This window comes from Leptonychotes weddellii, chromosome 1, assembly GCF_054177405.1.
Source record: "Leptonychotes weddellii isolate Sample4059 chromosome 1, ASM5417740v2, whole genome shotgun sequence".
Lineage (NCBI taxonomy): Eukaryota > Metazoa > Chordata > Mammalia > Carnivora > Phocidae > Leptonychotes > Leptonychotes weddellii.
Window position 1 is genome coordinate 108,535,991 of NC_138369.1, and position 9,759 is coordinate 108,545,749.

At 44.1% G+C, this 9,759-nt stretch overlaps 1 long non-coding RNA gene across 4 annotated transcripts in view; it reads left to right on the forward strand.

Moving 5' to 3' along the window:
- LOC145723220 (uncharacterized) overlaps window positions 1–3,510 on the forward strand; it is an 18,029-nt gene extending 14,519 nt beyond the window's left edge. For 3 of the 4 annotated variants that reach the window (XR_014148126.1, XR_014148125.1, XR_014148123.1), the window contains 2 exons: window positions 2,054–2,127; window positions 2,798–3,510. This is a non-coding gene — a long non-coding RNA (uncharacterized LOC145723220). The remainder of the gene's footprint in view (window positions 1–2,053; window positions 2,128–2,797) is intronic. The other variant, XR_014148127.1, reaches the window with a different exon arrangement.
- The last annotated feature ends 6,249 nt before the right edge of the window (window positions 3,511–9,759 follow it).

Sequence of the window (9,759 nt, forward strand, 5' to 3'; positions counted from 1 at the left end):
ATTCACAGCGCTTAACAGAGCGCATACCCTCCCCAGTGTCTATCACCCAGTCACCCCATCCCTCCCACCCCACCCCCCACTCCAACAACACTCAGTTTGTTTCCTGCGATTAAGAATTCCTCATATCAATAAGATCATATGATACATGCCGAGGAGCAGAATCTTGATTAAAATTGTCCAAGACTCCTGGATCAGCTGTGTATTCTTGACAATATAATCTTAACATTTGGAACCTTATGAAGTTTTATTAACTGAGAATGGTGCCAGTACACTACAGAACAAACTCCTCTGTGTGTGTGTGTGTGTGTGTGTGTGTGCACGCGCGTGGGCACGCGTGTTCATAGTAAAGTACACACAGTATTTCTTCCACGAGGTCTCCAGCCTTCCTCACTGACAAAATGTGAAAGACCTTCAAGAAGCTCAGGGACTTTTCTCTCTCCTTTGGGCAGCTTTGTTTCCTTTCCCATAATGCCAGTCCCACTGTCTGTTGCTCCTTCTCGCAGGATCATGCAGTTGGCTTCCTTGTGTTCAGACACTTAACACCGATTGCAGAGAAGGCTCTGGCTGTGTCTCTGCAGGCGCTCAAAGCTCAGGTTTTTCACTCTTTTTTTCTTTTTTGACTCTTCACCAACCTCTCTTCCATAACTCTAGGTAACTTCACATTAATCTTACAGAGCAAAACGTGATCCCCTGTGCTTCCTGCATATTCCACCCAATTCCTGGGACCAGTTGTGGTTTGGGCCCCCAGAACAGCAGCTGCGTTCTTGAGCTCTTCTCTACGCTTTTGCTAATGGTCTTTAAACGATGGCAGCGAGAGGGTTACGTACCTCACTTTGGACATTGATCGAAGACAGTTTCTAGATATTCGAGATTGAACAGGTTTGAGAGTTCTTGGACATTGATATTCCGAGTGTTAACTTTTAACACCCCTTTGATTCCAGTGGCTTTGCCCCTCATTGTGTTCCAGTTAATTCCCTGAGGACACAGCCTCCGTGACTAGTAGGATTTGCTTAAAATAAGATAAATATTTAATTAAAAATATATTCCCATCTTTTAAGAATTGGGATTCCCATGATGCCAAATAATCAGGTGAACTAAAATTTTCACTTTTTAACGGTTGTTTCAGCTTCTTACCAACACAGCCCTTGTTGAGATGCTTACTACTTTAATTTATGCAACTGTTAGTAATTCTCACTCCACAACTGGTTTACTCTAAAATTATGAACATTTAATTATACCAAAGTCAGTAAATACGACCATTTTTTTGCATGAGAATTCTTGGGAAAACATTTTATCCATCTAAAATATCATTAATTTAAAAACTAATTAGACTAAATAAGATTTGGCAAGTTCCACCCTAAAGACAAATCGCTCATATTTTTCAATTTGTTCGTGCACATTACCATGGAGACAGCGAAGTCAAAACACACAAGCTAGTGCATTGTTCAGCTCTGCACTTCCTACTATAGATTTGATTAAGTAATTCTGGCCTACTCATTTTGAGAATTTGAGAACATAGCATTGTTTCTTTTGTAAAAACATGGTCAGCATTCAGACGTGATCAATAAGGCAAGAATTTGATCTTACTTGGAATCTTTGCTCCTTCTAATGTGATAAAATAAGAAAGAGGTAAATCACTTCCTTCAATTAGTTATTTTTGTGGTAAATGTAATGCCTCTGATTCATTCCTCAGAGCAGCGGGGCTTGATCTTGTGAAAAAAAAAAAAGAGCCTGAAAAAACTGCTTATTTGATGAATGAGGCAGGTGTCCTTTCAGACTAACGCACCAAAAAAGGTGATTTGGAGGCTCATTTCCTTTGCAGATGCCTTGAATATTATTCTCCACCTTCCTCCCCTACATTATACTTGGAACAATAGGAAAATGCACCTCCTTTTCAATGAGGTGTGTTTGTGGTCTTGTAATTTTGCCTTTATGGGACCCATTTGTGATGGGCTTCTGCTCTCTCATGGTAACATTGCTTCTGTGTCCCCTGGAGCTCACCTAGAAAATCAAGATGTTATTATCTCTATATTCTGTTTCTTTTGCCCTTAAGACTGTCAGAAGAGCCATTCCTAATGCTTGCCTATAATCCATTTCATGAAGGATGTTCCCAGTGGCTTAGCAAAGGTAGGTTCTGCCCACGTGAGAGTCCCTTTTCTGGCACTTCATGAACAACAATGCCTTCGATTTGTTTTGTTTTCCTTTTTAAGAGAATTGTCTGAATCCCAGAGAACAGTCAGAGACCATCCATTCTGCCCTCTACCCATCACCAGGAAAACAAAAGCGATCCTCTTGAGGGGATCTCTAGTTTCTTTGTATCCATACACTCCTGGGGAATTTTGAAGCTGACCACCAGTAGCAGTCTGGCTTCCTAGCCAGGGTTTTATTCAATGATGGTCAAGTCACTCAGGCAACTGAATAATTTCAGTCCTTTTCTAAAAATATTCCTGCTGCAACGAACAATGAAATGATTTCTTTTTTTTTTAGTTTTTTTTTTTTTTTATTCATGAGAGACAGAGCGAGAGAGAAAGGCAGAGGGAGAAACAGGAGCAGGGAGCCCGATGCGGGACTAGATCCCAGGACCCTGAGATCATGACCTGAGCCGAAGGCAGACGCTTAACCATCTGAGCTACCCAGGCACCCCAATGAAATTTCATTGCGAGTACAGAGAAGCTTCACTCTTTAGGTTTTCCTATTTCACTCTATATGGAAAATATCTCAATAATCGTTCATTAATGTATGTCTTTCCAATAATTAAAACGTGAATATTTAATCCTATAATTACATTTCGTCCCAGTAGACAAATTATGGGTATAATTTCTCGACCAATTCATGGAGTACGAAAGAGCCTTCGCGATCTCAATCACGGAAACGACCTCTCTTTCCAGCACTGAACTCTGAGCATGTGCCAGATGTCCGCGGCACGCATCTCAGCCATAGTTACTCTGTAAATGCCAGCGTCGAGAGTGAGCTCATGGGAAAGGAACTGTCAGTTCGAATCGGCCCAGGAAATGGTCTGTTGGAGAGCTCGGAGCTGAAGCGGGCCTCCTTCCCCCCTCCCCGCCCCAATCTTGCTGGTTTGGCGGTGGAGGTCGGGGGACTGACTGTTCCTCTGCCTCGGGAAGCCTCGGCCCTCCCCTCCAAGGAGAGCTGGGACAGATGGGCAGTGTATTTGACAAGGAACCCCTGCGCCCTTGCTTCAATGCCCTTCTCCTCTACTTTAAAAGCAGTACTGTATTTTTTAAGTGTTGGGACTGGCAGCCCTGCCGGTTGCTGGCTCCAGTGAACAATCCTCCATTCAAGCCAAGCAGCCCCAGCCCCGATCCAGGGGAAAGCTGTGATGAGGGACACAGAGGGAGGCCTCTCTGGCCTCCACCGTGCGGAGGGCGAGGGTTAGGTCAGGTGCCCCGAAGATTCCAGAGGGGGGATTTCAGTGGAGTTCTTATACAGCAGCTATTATGCCATTTCACAAGGAGGATTTACGAACTGGGGAAAAAAAAAAAAAAAGAAGGAGAAGAAGAAGTTTACCTTAGTTGGCTTCCTTTTACTGGTGCCACCAGGATCTGAGCCTCCCCAAATCTCCTCCAAGCAGGAGGCCTGTCTCCCTCCCTCACTGGAGGCCTCTTCAACCAGGCCAGATTTTGTAGTACTAACATTTCTAAGTAAACAGCAGAATAAAATGTCCCTTTTAAAAGAGCCAATGCAGAGAGGAGGTGAGGGAGGGTTTGTGAGTTGCAGTAAGGCAAAGAAAGACAGAAGAGCAAAGAGAGGAGGAGGAAAGGTGAAGTATCTGCTACTGGGTTTAAGTCATTTTAGATGAATGGGGTCGGCTGAGTCTCCTAGGGGCTCATCCACTACCTGCCCATGATGGAAGTACCTTCCAGCACCAGCAGCACCTTCCCAGCACACACAACTACACACACACACACACACACGCACACATGCCCCCTTGTGCAGCCCACATCGCTCAGCCTGAATCCTCAATGCGTTTCCCAAAGGTGCTATAGTAAAGTGCCAGAAATTGGGTGACTTAGAACAACAGAAATGTGTCGGCTCACAATTCTGGAGAATAGGAGTCCAAAATCAAGGCCTTTGACAAGGCCAGGCTCTCTCTGACAGTTCCAGGGGAGAACCTTCCCTTGCTTCTAGCTTCTGGGGTTTGCCAAATATCAACCCCGCCACATAACCATCTTCCTCCCGTGAGTCCTCATCTCATCTTCCTTCTGTGTGTCTGTCTCTTCATCCGAATTTCTCCTTTTGATGAAGACACCAGTCATATTGGATTAGGGCCCACCCCTAATGGCTTCATTTTAATTTGATTAGCTCTGTAATAGCCCTGTTTTCAAATAAGGTCCCATTCTGGGGTACTAGGGATTAGGACTTCAACATATCTTTTTTTTTTTTTTTTTAAAGATTTTATTTATTTATTTGTGAGAGAGAGAATGAGAGAGAGCACATGAGAGGGGGGAGGGTCAGAGGGAGAAGCAGACTCCCCGCCGAGCAGGGAGCCCGATGCGGGACTCGATCCAGGGACTCCGGGATCATGACCTGAGCCGAAGGCAGGCGCTTAACCAACTGAGCCACCCCGGCGCCCTCAACATATCTTTTTTAGGTGACACAATTCAACCCATAACAGGCCCACATTTGTGAAGCACCTTCCACTACTTTGTGCTTACCTCCTCAAAGGTTGCCCACAGTAGCAGGGTAGGGAAGAAGAACTTCCCATGCTGGGATGTAGAAATAAAGGCATCAGGAAGGAATAAACCTCTCATCTCTTGGGGACTCTTTGCACCAGGCCTGTATTGGGCACTTTCATAATCGCCTTGTGTCTGAACAACTGGATCACCCACTTCATTTTCACTTTGCCTTTTCTTCAACCCCTCCTTGAAGACTTTTGCCCCATAGGCGACTATGGATATGCCTTAGAAAATAACATCACCCCATGGGACACCTGGGTGGCTCAGTTGGTTAAGCGTCTGTCTGCCTTTGGCTCAGGTCATGATCTCAGAGCCACATCAGGCTCCTTACTCAGCAGGGAGTCTGCTTCTCCCTCTCCCTCTGCTGCTCCCCCTGCTTGTGCGCTCTCTGTCAAATAAATGAATAAAATCTTTAAAAAAGAATAAAAAAAAATAAAATAATATTACCCTGGACAAATTCTTAATTTTGTAGATGAAGAAACTGAGGGTCAGAGAGGCCAAGTGATCTCTCCCAAGTTGCACAACTAGGTAGTGTCAGAGTAGGGCAAGAATCCAATTTGACTGACTCCCACTCCAGCAGTCGTGTTTCAATGTTTCAATGTTGCCTTCCTATTTGACTTGACATTATTTGCAGGGAGGAAATAAATTCAACCTTATTTTACTTCTACCCTTCTACAGAGATGAAATCCCAGGCAGAGTAGATGGGAGGGCCAGCAGACCCTCCCTGGGGTCATACCACTTCTTAGTTGTGTGTCCCCAGGACAGGAGCAAATTCTCTATGACTAGAGTATAATATGTATGTCTTGCACCAAAATAACTCTGCCCTTACCAGGGCCTGTGTGGAAGATGGAAATTCAGAGAGAAATGGATACAAACCCTGCCTTGAAGGCGTTCATAGTCTTGTAGAAGATTCAGAAATGTAAGAAATTAATCAAGCTCTAATGGAATAAGTTGTCACAATAAAGATTTTACGTAAGTCTCGGGGGAGTTGGGCAATGGCTAACAGTCGTGTGGGTTCCATGGACAAGTTTGCCAGGCTCAGTCAGTAGAGCAGGTGGGTCCGGGAAGGTTTGTCCAGGTTTATGATGGCTGACTACATAGGGTCCTTGGGGCAAACAAGTCATGAGTGTCAAAAAAGGAGAAAGGAAACATAGGTTGGAACCAGTTTCTTGAGATTCTTCATGCAATACTAAATCATTTAGACTTTGTCTATCGGTAATCAAGGTCTGAAGTTGGTTTTAAAGCAGGGAAATGACAGGAATCAGATTTCTCCCTTTGGAAACAGGTGAGTCTGGGACCCAGGAACTGTTGGAAGCACCAGACCTCACCTCCCTCGACGCCCAGCACTAGTCCAGGGCCTTCAAGCTGAAGTAACCAACATCGGGTGACACCCCCAAGCCCCACTTGGGCTCCAGATCACACACTAGGGCTTCCAAGAAAAGCAGAGATCTGTAGTAAGCACTGAATACCCAGTTTACCTGTGGGAAAATCCAGCTTCAGTGCCACAGAGAAAGCCCCTGACAAGTTGTTAGGAAAGTGCTCCCAGGAGGGAGTCCCTGACATTTCAGAAATCCCTGTCCCCCTCTCTTTGTCCTTCTCAGTCTGTGTCGTTAATTTCCAGGCCGTCTCCATAGCAGAGTCCAAAGAGCACCGCGGCATGCATGTGGGAGTGTGTATCTGGCCAGGCCTTTTGGAGCCATAGGTATGTTTTTGAGTTTGATACCCAAGTAAACTCTGAGTGGTAGACGCAGCCCCTTTCCTCAAAGGTTAAAAGCAATAAGACCGTCTTTGTGCCTTTGTGGTCTGACTTTTCACAGGCTATTAAGAAGGTTGCGGGGGAGGGCGCCTGGGTGGCTCAGTTGGTTGAGCGACTGCCTTCGGCTCAGGTCATGATCCTGGAGTCCCGGGATCGAGTCCTGCATCGGGCTCCCTGCTCGGCAGGGAGTCTGCTTCGTCCTCTGACCCTATTCCCTCTCGTGTGTTCTCTCTCTCTCATTCTCTCTCTCAAATAAATAAATAAAATCTTAAAAAAAAAAAAAGATTTAAAAAAAAAAAAAAAGAAGGTGGGGGGGTTGGGTGGGGGAGAGCTTAATCCATATAATTTGCATGTTAATGTCCGGTCTAAAAATACTCACTGCGAGAGGAAAAAACACACTTTAACATATGCTTCATAGGAACAACATTTCAATTCTTGTGATCCAAGTGCCCAGCAGTGAGGAAAAGGACATCAACTCATTTCAAATTAATTTCATTTATTACAAGCTTTTAGATCAGCAGTGATATTTAGGTTTTGGTAAAACATCATATTTTTACGCTTATTAAACTCAGAGTAGATTAAGGAAGTTCAAAAAGAGATTCTTGCAAAAATTTCCATTCTTCTGCTCCCTCAACACACATGTGCTGGGAACCCCGGAGTCTGCTGCACACTGGGGGTCCTTCACCTGCCACCCCCAATATTTTATCAGGAGGTGAAATTAAATTGGGATGTTTCTGGTCAGTCCTTTTCATAACAACAACAAAAAAAAGGAATCCATTTGCCACGATCAAATTCATAAGGAATTTTCTGATTTATGCGAATCAGGATACCAACTTTTCCTCCTAAAAGAAGAAACAAAATTCATCTTTGAGAAAAATATCACGGGCAACTAGGAGTTTGGTCTCTCTCCTCTGAAACTTGTCTGAGAGGGTGAGCCCCTTGGGCGTTCCTGCAGGGTGGCATGAAAGGAACTGCTGTTACCTGCTGAATCACCCTCCCCACATCCTGGCCCGCCTGCCTGCTCCCTGGGGGGTGTCTGCCCTTTCAGTCATGGCCACACTTGCTCAGAGAAAGATGAGGTCACCAGCTGCGTGCATCTCAAGGATGGACAGAGAATGGCCTCTTCAGATGAACTGAGTCCACTCTCAGGAAGTAGGAAGACTACTACCCTTTCCTGTGTACTTAACCTAGCAATTTGGGCAAATAATGAACAGAACTTGGAGGTTCTTCACAGCTTTCTTCACAATTTCCATTCCCTTAATGTCTTGTGAAAAGAAAACCTTTCAGGTCTCTCTCTAAATCTTTAGGGGTGACAAGGGTAACACATGAAGCTTTAGCAATAACAATTAAACATACAGTGAGAGTGAAAACTAGGGCAAAACAGATCAGGAAATCTGGATTCTGGGTTTAGTTGTCATCTTCTTATATGATCTGAGGACCATCAGTTGACCTCTGTCGAATGTCCTTCTTCTTGGGGATATTGCATTAATTCACAGAGATATGTACTACTGATAGGTGTCATGAAAAGAGAAGGGTCAGTGACCTAAAATATTTTCTTAAAGCAAGCTCTGTGCCCATTGTGGGGCTTGAACTCATGACGCCAAGATCAAGAGCCACATCCTCCCTGACTGAGCCAGCAAGGTACCCCCCAAAATATTTTTTGATAGCAAATACAGAAACAAACTGACAAAAAGGCAGAGTTTGACGGGGGGAGAAGGGAATCAGGTCATGGACCAGTGTACAGAAGAGGGATATGGACAATAAAAGGAATTGCCAGCACAGAACTGAAGGGAGAAAGCCCAACATAGTTTTGCCCCAGCTTTATCCAGAACCAGAATAAGCAATCTTCTGCTGCTGGATCAAAGCATGAGAAGAAAACAATATTTTTGGATAGAAAAGAATTTTTTAAAGGCAAGATGGCATATGAGTGTCTTTTTTTAAGCCTTATTGACACACGCTTACTCAAAGCAGTTGACTCTGCCATCTTGGCAGATTTATTTGGTGAGAACACATACTACCCCAAAGCCCACACTAACCCATAGAGTGCCTTTAACTAAAGATACTTCATGTATGTTGGATTTTTATCCCAGGAGACACTGGGGATTGATGTTTTCTTCACCCCTGTTTCAGAGCGATGTGCATTGCTCTCCTCAGCTGGGGTTCTGAGTAGCGTGCATGTGTCAGCTGTGGCCATGACGGATATTCAAATCAATAAACATTGATGGGACCCCTTTTAGATTTTAAGTATCACTTGAAGACACAAAGAAAATAAGACAGGGACCCTGCCCTCAGAAAGAGGCAGATATGCAAACAAGCAAATTACAACACAGCATCCTAAATGCCATGACACACTGTGGCCAGGGCAGCAAGGAGGAGGAAGTGATTAGCTCCTTCCGGGAAGGCTTTGCAGGGATGACAAAGATGGGGGGCGGGGAGACTGTAGTACACAGACTCTTGAATTATTTATAGAAGTGTTGTTTTTTTAAATGTGGGGAGGGGAGGGTTTCATGGTCAAATAATTTAGACAGGCCTTTTACTGCAGATTTACTATTACAGGTGTGATTTTGGGTGAGTTTCTTAATCTTTCTACACTTTTATTGGTTTAACTATAGACTGGAGACAGTAAAACACACCTCATATCATTATTGTGATCATTGTAAAATATATCTATATATACAAATACAGATACATACACACCTCTAATAAGTGGTACAGCCTATGCCCACCCACCAGGAGACACCCAGTAACAAAATAATTAGGGTTTGTGTGTGATGAAAAATAAGCACAAGAAAAAAAAAAATGACAAAGATTTTCCTAGCAGTGAAGTGGTATCTTGAATTCTCTTCTTTCCCAAAAAGAGAAAAAATCAGTAGAGAGAACAGAATATCTTTATGGCACAAGTCAACTGGAAAAGACATGTTAATGTGTGTTCAATGAATTCCGAATATTCTTCAAGATCAAATTCAAAGGTGAAATTAAAAAGCACCTCTATTTGCATGACAGGATGGGTCAATGACTGGGGATGAACAGATGACACTGCAGGGTTTTAGATGCTGGGCATGATGAGAGCTTTTGGAATGGGACAGTTTGCTTTTTATTTTGTAAGACCCTGGATGGAGGGGTGCCTGGGTGGCTCAGTCGGTTAAGTGTCTGCCTTCGGCTCAGGTCATGATCCCTGGGTCCTGGGATGGAGTCCCGCATCAGGCTCTGTGCTCAGTGGGGAGCCTGCTTCTCCCTCTGCCTGCCACTCCCCATGCTTGTGCTCTCTCTCTGTCAAATAAATAAATAAAATCTTTAAAAAAAAAA